This window comes from Topomyia yanbarensis, chromosome 2 (genome assembly GCF_030247195.1).
Source record: "Topomyia yanbarensis strain Yona2022 chromosome 2, ASM3024719v1, whole genome shotgun sequence".
Classification (NCBI taxonomy): Eukaryota; Metazoa; Arthropoda; class Insecta; order Diptera; family Culicidae; genus Topomyia; species Topomyia yanbarensis.
The window spans coordinates 410010954-410019302 of record NC_080671.1 but is presented as its reverse complement, the minus strand read 5'-3'; positions in this window follow the sequence as shown (position 1 = coordinate 410019302).

The window sequence follows — 8349 nt, the reverse complement described above, 5'->3', positions numbered from 1 at the left end:
AACATCCCCTTTCAAATGACAGCCATATTGATTATGGGTTTCACTGTTTTTTTGGAAAAGGAACCTGCCATTTTGGTTTTCAAAATGGCGTCAAGAATCCAGTTTTAGGCTTTTGCTGACCACCCGCTTTGCAACGATACTATTATTGATGGTGGTTTGCACTGCTTTGTGATATTCCTCAAAACACCATCTTTATTTTGATAATGGTATCAAAAATAAATTTATGTCTTCTTGGGTGGTCAATCCCCTTTCGATTACCACACATATTGATGATACTTACTGTTTTGTGGTAACCGAAAACCGCCATCTTAGTTTTCAAAATGGCGTCAAACGTCGTACCGTATGATTTATGAACCCAAAAGGCTGGAATAATAGGAAAATATATACATTTCTTTAGGTTCTCCCGGAATAGTTTTCCGGTAGCCAAGATTCGTCCAATTCATGTCTATTGTGAAGGATCAATCAGAAATAGTCATAGGTAGCACATTAAAAAAAACAATTACTTAAATTTATGGGATGTTTCTTCAAAACTCGTCCGTCCTCCTACTGGGATGCCGGATATACCCCAAGGGAATTCGGAATAATACGGGAACCGATCTACGCATTTAAACGCTCCCAGGTACATAGAAACTGGACCAAATTCCAGATTTTTTAAAGCCACAACAGTGCCATTTGACGAGTCAAGATTTTATTGATAATATCTTTTATTTCCATATCGTTCACAACAGAATTTCACAGCTCCTGAGGAGTACTAGAAGCTAGCAACTTAAAAATGTTTTTTTTATTTTCTCCATGAATTTGAAAAAGCATGAACATTTTTTAACTAAATTATACTGCCATTCACAAAATAGCTTTTCTTCTCATATTCTTCAAATTTTCATCTTCAAACGTTGATTGTATTCAAATGTAAACAATTGTATTTGTATGATTGATAGGAATATTGTGAAGATGTTTTGAGTGAAAACATACAATCGTGTTTTGAATATTCTTTAGCAATTTTCCGGAAACCCGCCAGAAGGCTGGGTTGGGCAGCAGAGGATCAACAGTTATCTTTATTGCTTGCGAATTGTTTCGTTTGGAATTCTCGTTCCGAAGATGTGGATAAATAAGTTATATACAAACCAATACTATGAAAAAGAAATGGTTCAAACTATCAGAATAAGTATTTCAATTCTTGTACAAGCGAGTGGTCGTAAAAACTGCTACATGAACATACCTGAAACAACAAGTCTTAATTTTCTACGAATAAATGGTTTGGCAACAATGTAGTCAGATGTCTCTTTTCAAAATTTTCATCTTCAAACATCCATATTACCAGAGATTCCAAAAAATCTGTAATATTTTTTTAAATAGTCAGGAATAGATGACCGAAATTCTTCAGGAAAAGGTGCATTCCTCACCGATGGGCTATATTTGTTACATTTTGCTTATGAAACATGTTTGTATATTAGTAATTATATCGGCTTACTAAAAATTCGGTGATTGCGCTGCTAATCTGAAAATGTTAAATGCTTGATTTTCAGCATAGAGCACATTGATTAAATTTGAGTCTCAGAGTTTCCAGAATATTGGACTGCTGGAACTTCTAGCTGATATAATTGGGCAAAAAATTTGTTGACTTTCAGCAAAAAAGCTGTGGTATGTTGTGTTTCCAGCTTTCTCAAAAAGTAGTTTATGAATCAAGGAAGAGTTATTGAAAATTATTTTGTTATTTTTCAAATTGTCTGGATAAATCTGGACAAATTCCCTGAAATCTGGATCAGACAAACATAAATCTGTATGTCTGAACGAGGCTTGAAAATCTGGAAGATCCCGATAAATCTGAAAGGTTGGCACCCCTGCATATTACCCAGTTAAGTTAAATATTTTTCAGAGATAGCCATAAATTTCCTTAATTATAATGTATATAAAAGCTCTGAATAGAACTGGATTGAATTGAAGTTAATATAGTTTTCGATTTTTGGTCACCTGTCTACCCATAGTGCAACGTTTCGAAAGGATGCTCCTTTTTCTTGAGGGTGTTAACATTTGAAAATAGTTATAGTTTTCGCATAATTCAAATATTTTGCAAATTTTCTCAGGACTACAAATATGTTTTTTTGCAAAGTAGAATGTAATATTAAGCTTAATATCACGAGTAGCTCTCTTCTACACTGATATACAAAAATCTATGTATAGGGTAACGGCAGACAAGAGCTAGTTTTGTCTTCTCAAACCTCCCTAATTACATCGCTTACATGATTGGACATTAAGAAATATTTCAGAGCAGATCTTGTCACACAAATTAGAAATGAATAGAGAAAGAGCAAGAAAGATGTGAGCCATATTTTCGCTAGCATTTTGAGATTCAAAAATACAGTTGTTCTCGGTGATGCTTCGAGTATAATTATACGAGAGATCTTTTATCTCACTACTAGGTGGATTACTTGATGATCCGTCTATTAGTATACCCTCCAACATCTACCTCACGGTTGAACGCAACGCCAAATCCAAGGGATAAATACAGGAATTCTAGAAAAAATTTCACTGTGAAGTTAAATCACACATTATTTTATCTTTGAGAAAACTTACATAGGGTGATGTACCTATTATACCTCTTGGTTTCGAACCAAGGATATGAGATAATGACAATAGGGGAGAGTGGGTACGCTTGATCCCACTTTTGTTTTTTTCTCATAACTTTTCAATGAAATAAAAAATTTAATTGCAAAGTTCGCCAGCTTGTAGGCATTTCGAATTGTAAAAGCTATAAATAAAGTTTAAATCTGAATACTATGTCCTGTCAGTAATATGAACAGGTTTGAAAACATGTCAAAACGAGGTTCTTGTAAAAACGTGTGGTAACTTGATCCCCCGCCTACTAGGGCTAAAGAAATAAAGCACACTATGACTTATAGGCACGAAAGTTCAGCTAATCACCTATCCTGACCAATTAATTAATAAGACTGTCTTTTTAGATGCACGATAAACTTCAACCACAGTAGACAGTCAAGACAAGTATTTGCGGTAAATCAGTGCAATTTAACTTGCTTTTCCAATCTTGAATAACTTATACCATATTTGTTCACGGAAAAAAACATTTTAGATCAATTAATGGCGCCAGGTACTTTATGGAAATGGTGTTTTTCTATTTCTATACATTTTGAAAGTGTTTGAAAGAACTAATAATAGGGATCAAGAATACCCATGGTTACAGGGATCAAAGATACCTATTGTATGAGGTGTACAAACTTTAAATTTTTTGTATGTTATTGTGAAAATTTTTATTCGGAAAACGTGTTTTTCTAGACAAAAGCTCTTAAAAAGTAATCGTACTTGAAAATATTCGTGTATAATTAGTTCGGCTATCACATACAACCATTCAAAAAATTTGTAAAAAGATCTTCGAGAGGGATTTGAACACATATTTTCTAAAACATTATATTACTTTTCCAAACCAAATGTAATACATTAGATTGTTTTTTCAAACATCATAAACGACCAAATATTTCATTTTCTTTTAATATAGTGATAACTTTATGCGTATGTATTATGAGATATGACTAAGGAATCAAATATCCCCAAGGATCAAGTGTCCTCACTCTCCCCTATCGATTTGGCTAAAACAGGTATGCAAAAATAAGGTCAAGTTATATTCTTTATTTGTTGTGCACATATATATTTAGGACTATTCTCTAAATTCAATTATTAATTAAAACAAAATCACCTTCTTGAAATATCTGCTAATTCGCCTCACTCACGTAGTGAACCGAAACAGTACTCAACGGCGCCCAGCAAAATAAACACGAGCCAGCATTTACCGCCTCATGTCTTGTTATTCCGACACAAATATATTTAACATCGCACTGATGCATACCTTTATTTTAGCTGGAGAATCTTTTTACGATAATTTCACTTTATAAACACTCGTTAAACACTAGGATAGACTTAGTGTTATAATAGGTTATTATTAAATACGGAAGTTCACATTATCGCCATGTTTTGTCCGATACACTACCACAATCAAAACAAACTTTTTGCATCCATCATATAGAAAAGAATCACCAGTGCGGCCAAACCAAAACATGAACTTGAAAATATATTGGAATGAAATTTCAGTAATCAATTATTTCAAGTTATCTAATTAATTGTTGATTGCAGATATTTTATTTTCATCTGCATATACAATTCGTATCGAAATAAAGCAATGTGTGATGTTAAACTAGTCATTCCAGTTGTTAACCTTCGCATGGTTATTTCCTGCATGCGCAATTCTGGGTGCTCTTCTTCTAACAGCTGATAAGTTTCTATCATGTGCGCGATGTTTAATAAAGTTTATTTATTATTGAGGTAATTCCCGAAATGTTTTCAGAATCGAATTCCCTGAATCACGGAGATGTGTTTTCATTCCCCGATATACAAAATCGGTTTAGTTTAGCCCCCAAAACACCAGTAAAGAAATACTCTGTATGTAACGGTCTCTTTTTTAGTTGGTGGAAATTGGTAAGCAAGGAATCACCCATATCTCAGAAAGTAAACAACATATCGAAAAACAATAATAGTGTCAAATGGTCACGTTAAGCCTTTCATTTGCTACTGATTTCATTAATATTGTACATACATACATACACACACATACACTTACATACATACAGATATGTATTGCCCCGATTTGTCGAGCTGAGTCGATTGGTAACATTGGTGACAATTATAGCAGCGCTTTTTAAAGATAACGTGAAAGTATCAAACAAAACATGCAACGTAATGTGTAAAAAAGAAACAACGGCGTGAAAAAGCTATCGCTAAACGCTTGCAACAAAAATGTAGCACGGAAAACACTAACTAGCCTTTCATTCACTGAAACAACAAATAAATCAATTTCATTTTAAAATTCACTAAAAGTGCACAATACGTGACGACCGCAAGGGAACACACGATTGTCACCGATCTGCTAGCTCTTGCAGCTTTGATGTTACCACACTTGCTTAACGCCTGGTCGGGCAACAGCCAGCTATGTACCTAATCTTATTAGCCAAGCAGCAAATTCCCTTTGAAATTGCGGTTCACAATTTGCCAACCCTTTTGCCATTCATCCGTTGTGTGTTTACAACTGCACTCGGTACCTTCGCTATGCGGGAGAACCAACCCAAACCGAACTTGCTGCAACAAGCTTATGTTTTGCCATCTGTTCCCGGTGACGTTCGTTACGCTATCGCCAAAGTTCCACAGCTCAAGTTTAGTTCAAACCCCTGCCCCGTGTGAACCATGCCCTTCTCCGGTGTATTCTTGTTGTCTTGCGGCATCGAAAGTAAGTTGCAAACGTCTTGCGTATGTCCGTCCACATCGGCAGGACGAAGCCATGCCCTGCCATGCCATTGCTAGCTAGAGTTAATTTGCTTTGTACGACACACCATCGTCCCACAGTCGCACAGTAGCCGCGTAACACGCGGAAGAGGATGTTGAGCGTACATCAAGTATTATTCAAATGATCACAGAGCGAGCAACCAGCCAGCCACCAATTTGTAAATATTTGCCCGACTAATTTGTGCCACTTACAAGAAGCTACGCAGAGAAAGCACCGTCGCCAGCATCCAATAATGGGGATCTGGTCTGTGTAGGACGGGAGTTGCCTTCGGGAGAAATTTAGTTTAGTTTTGTGCTCTCAGCTTCGGATATGGCATGGATTGTCCTTTGTTCCCCATTTGGAAAGCTGTCGTTTGGTAAATTGAAATGTCGAAAGAACCTGCACAAGCTTATCACTGGCGTTCCCGGCACCCTCGTCTCGTCCTGCGATGCGCGGCTTTGTAGTGTGTATTCAGTGTTCAGTTTATTCAAATCCCCGGATCGACCAGGCGGATGTTTTTGTTGCTACTCAAGCTGGCGGAGGTGGAGCTAGTTCGTTAATTATTATTCATGTGTGCTCAGGATAATTCATGCAAACAATCCCGTGCTATCGTGCAAGGGCGACTTCCCCTAGCCCCGGAGGCGAATCGCGCTTAGTGTGCAAAGTTTTCCGGCGACGGCAAGCATATTACAGCTTTACAGGTTTGCTTCGTAAACAAATTTGAGCCATATACATTATGGCTGCCATAAGTTGCAGATTTGTGGCTGTTTTTTTGGATCTTAATGTAAAGTCACAGCGTAAAGAGTTAGAAGATTATTCTAATCTGAGAACCACTTGGCTGATTCCATAAACAGTTGAACACCCGATAGTAGCAGTCGTAAGAACTGAGCAACGGGCATGCTTCGAAAAAGCTTATAATCGACTACAACATTTTAATAGTTTTAAACAAACTATTAAAATGTTGTAGTCGATTATAAACATGAAGAGGTAATTTTGAAGTGAGGCTTTTGAATGAAAGAGTCGGTAAAAAAAACCCTTCAGCGAATAAACAGAACCAAGCAATATTCGATTTTTTGCGTATTTGATATTTTTGTCGATTTTTTTATGAATGGATCTTCCTGTGTACGAATTATTTGTTTTTATCCTGTTTTTATAGTGAAACTTCAACCTTGCTGACGGAGGAAAACTTTTTAAGCGATTATAAATAAACTTCTTTCTGAGCTTTATTCTAGAGGTTTATAGTCAAGTTTTTTATTCTAGGAGAATTAAACGTATTTTTTAGCATTGTCTACTCCTCCGACTTTTAATTTCGCCCACTCATATGTAACTGTTGTTTGGAAGCCATAGCATCGAAATAGTGAGAAACCCATCCAACAATAGTTTGTGCGTTTTGCACTGTTTCGCGAAATGATCCTGAGTTGCGGAGTTGTGAAACACCACTTGGTGGAAGTTGTATCGAGCGTATCAGCAGACACGACCGGCAGCAGCCCAAATGGTAGCAATTCAAAAGTAACGGCACAAAGTTAAATAAAAGTTACCGAATATCGTGTGCGGGACGTGACCTGGAACAGGTACACCAGTTAATGCAGAAGCAAGACGAATGTCCTACGTAAGCAGCCGTTGTCCTACCAAGGGTAAACGATTTATCGACCCTCTCTGAGATATGTTAATTTATTTGTTGATTTCATTTAAAAGATTAAAAAAGTGTAAAATATAAAAATTACTAACTCGGTTTCTTTAAAATCCAAATAGGACATACGTTTTTCATTTTAAGTTACAACTAAACTGAAAACTAAAAGTACCAATAACATCCGATAGCTTTTTTTACTACAATTACGGAACTATTCGGTGATTTGTGATAGATCATCAAAAATCAGTCTATCTTCTAACCTCTCACAAAGCAGAAGCAAAAAATCGCTACGCTATAGGCACCAGTGAAGTAAGCCAGCGCTTTGTTCTATATCCAGTGAACAAACAGTATTGTATCGTTGCCCCAGGCTGCGTAGTATAATGAGTCTGCCAAAGGATCATGACCCACAGTTCAGAAGGTGGAAAAACTAGCTAAGTTAAAATATAGCTTAATCTCGCGGAATTCCAGCTACATTCAGCTACACCACGTCAAAAATTGTATTTGGATTACGTTTGGAAGTTCAGCACAGGCAGAAAACTACGTTCGTACCCATAATTTGGCACCACGTACTAGGAAAGATTTCATCAATCGAATTATGTCGCAATGTGGAGAAGTGGATTTTATGATGACACTTGAAGAAATTTTTCACCGGTATTCCCAACGGTGTTCTATCGAATGCAAATCACCGAAGGGTGGCCTAATCTATAAGCAAACAACGCTGTTCACATATCCCGGGCAGACCCCAACATGCCAATTCTGTTATCAGAAAGCTCACTACGGAATAACCTGCATCAAAGCAACGAATCAGAACTCATCTAATATAGCAAACTCTAACAAGCACACGGAAAAAAATCCACTCATAAATTTTAAGAACAAAAGATCACGATTTCTCGAACTTAACGATTTACGAAAATCGTGACCAAGTTCCTGAAATTGTGAATAATATACCTCGTATTCATGAAACTATTTGGGTTTCCAACAGACTAGTTCACCCCGAATATATACATGGCGTTGCATTCGAATGTTTGTTTGGGTTGCTGTTGCTGTTCCCTGGACATGATCAGTTTTTGTTATGAATCTTGCTCATAATTTGAGAATACACAGCCGTCAGTCCCGTGATGCTCATAATTTTGGAAGGTTATTCGTGATTTTTCTGATTTCTCATCACGTTACCTTGCTATTTTATTTATGAGTTTACTATCGGATTTTTCTGTCAGACTGGCGGGATCATGATTTCAGGACGATTGTCGCAAATTTCGTAATTTCTGTTCACGTTATCGAATAATATTTTCCGTATCATGAACCAGTTCACAAATAAATGAATATTATCCGAAGATTTTATGAACTATTTCACGAGCACGAATGGTATGTCGTGGATATTATACCAGGATTCATG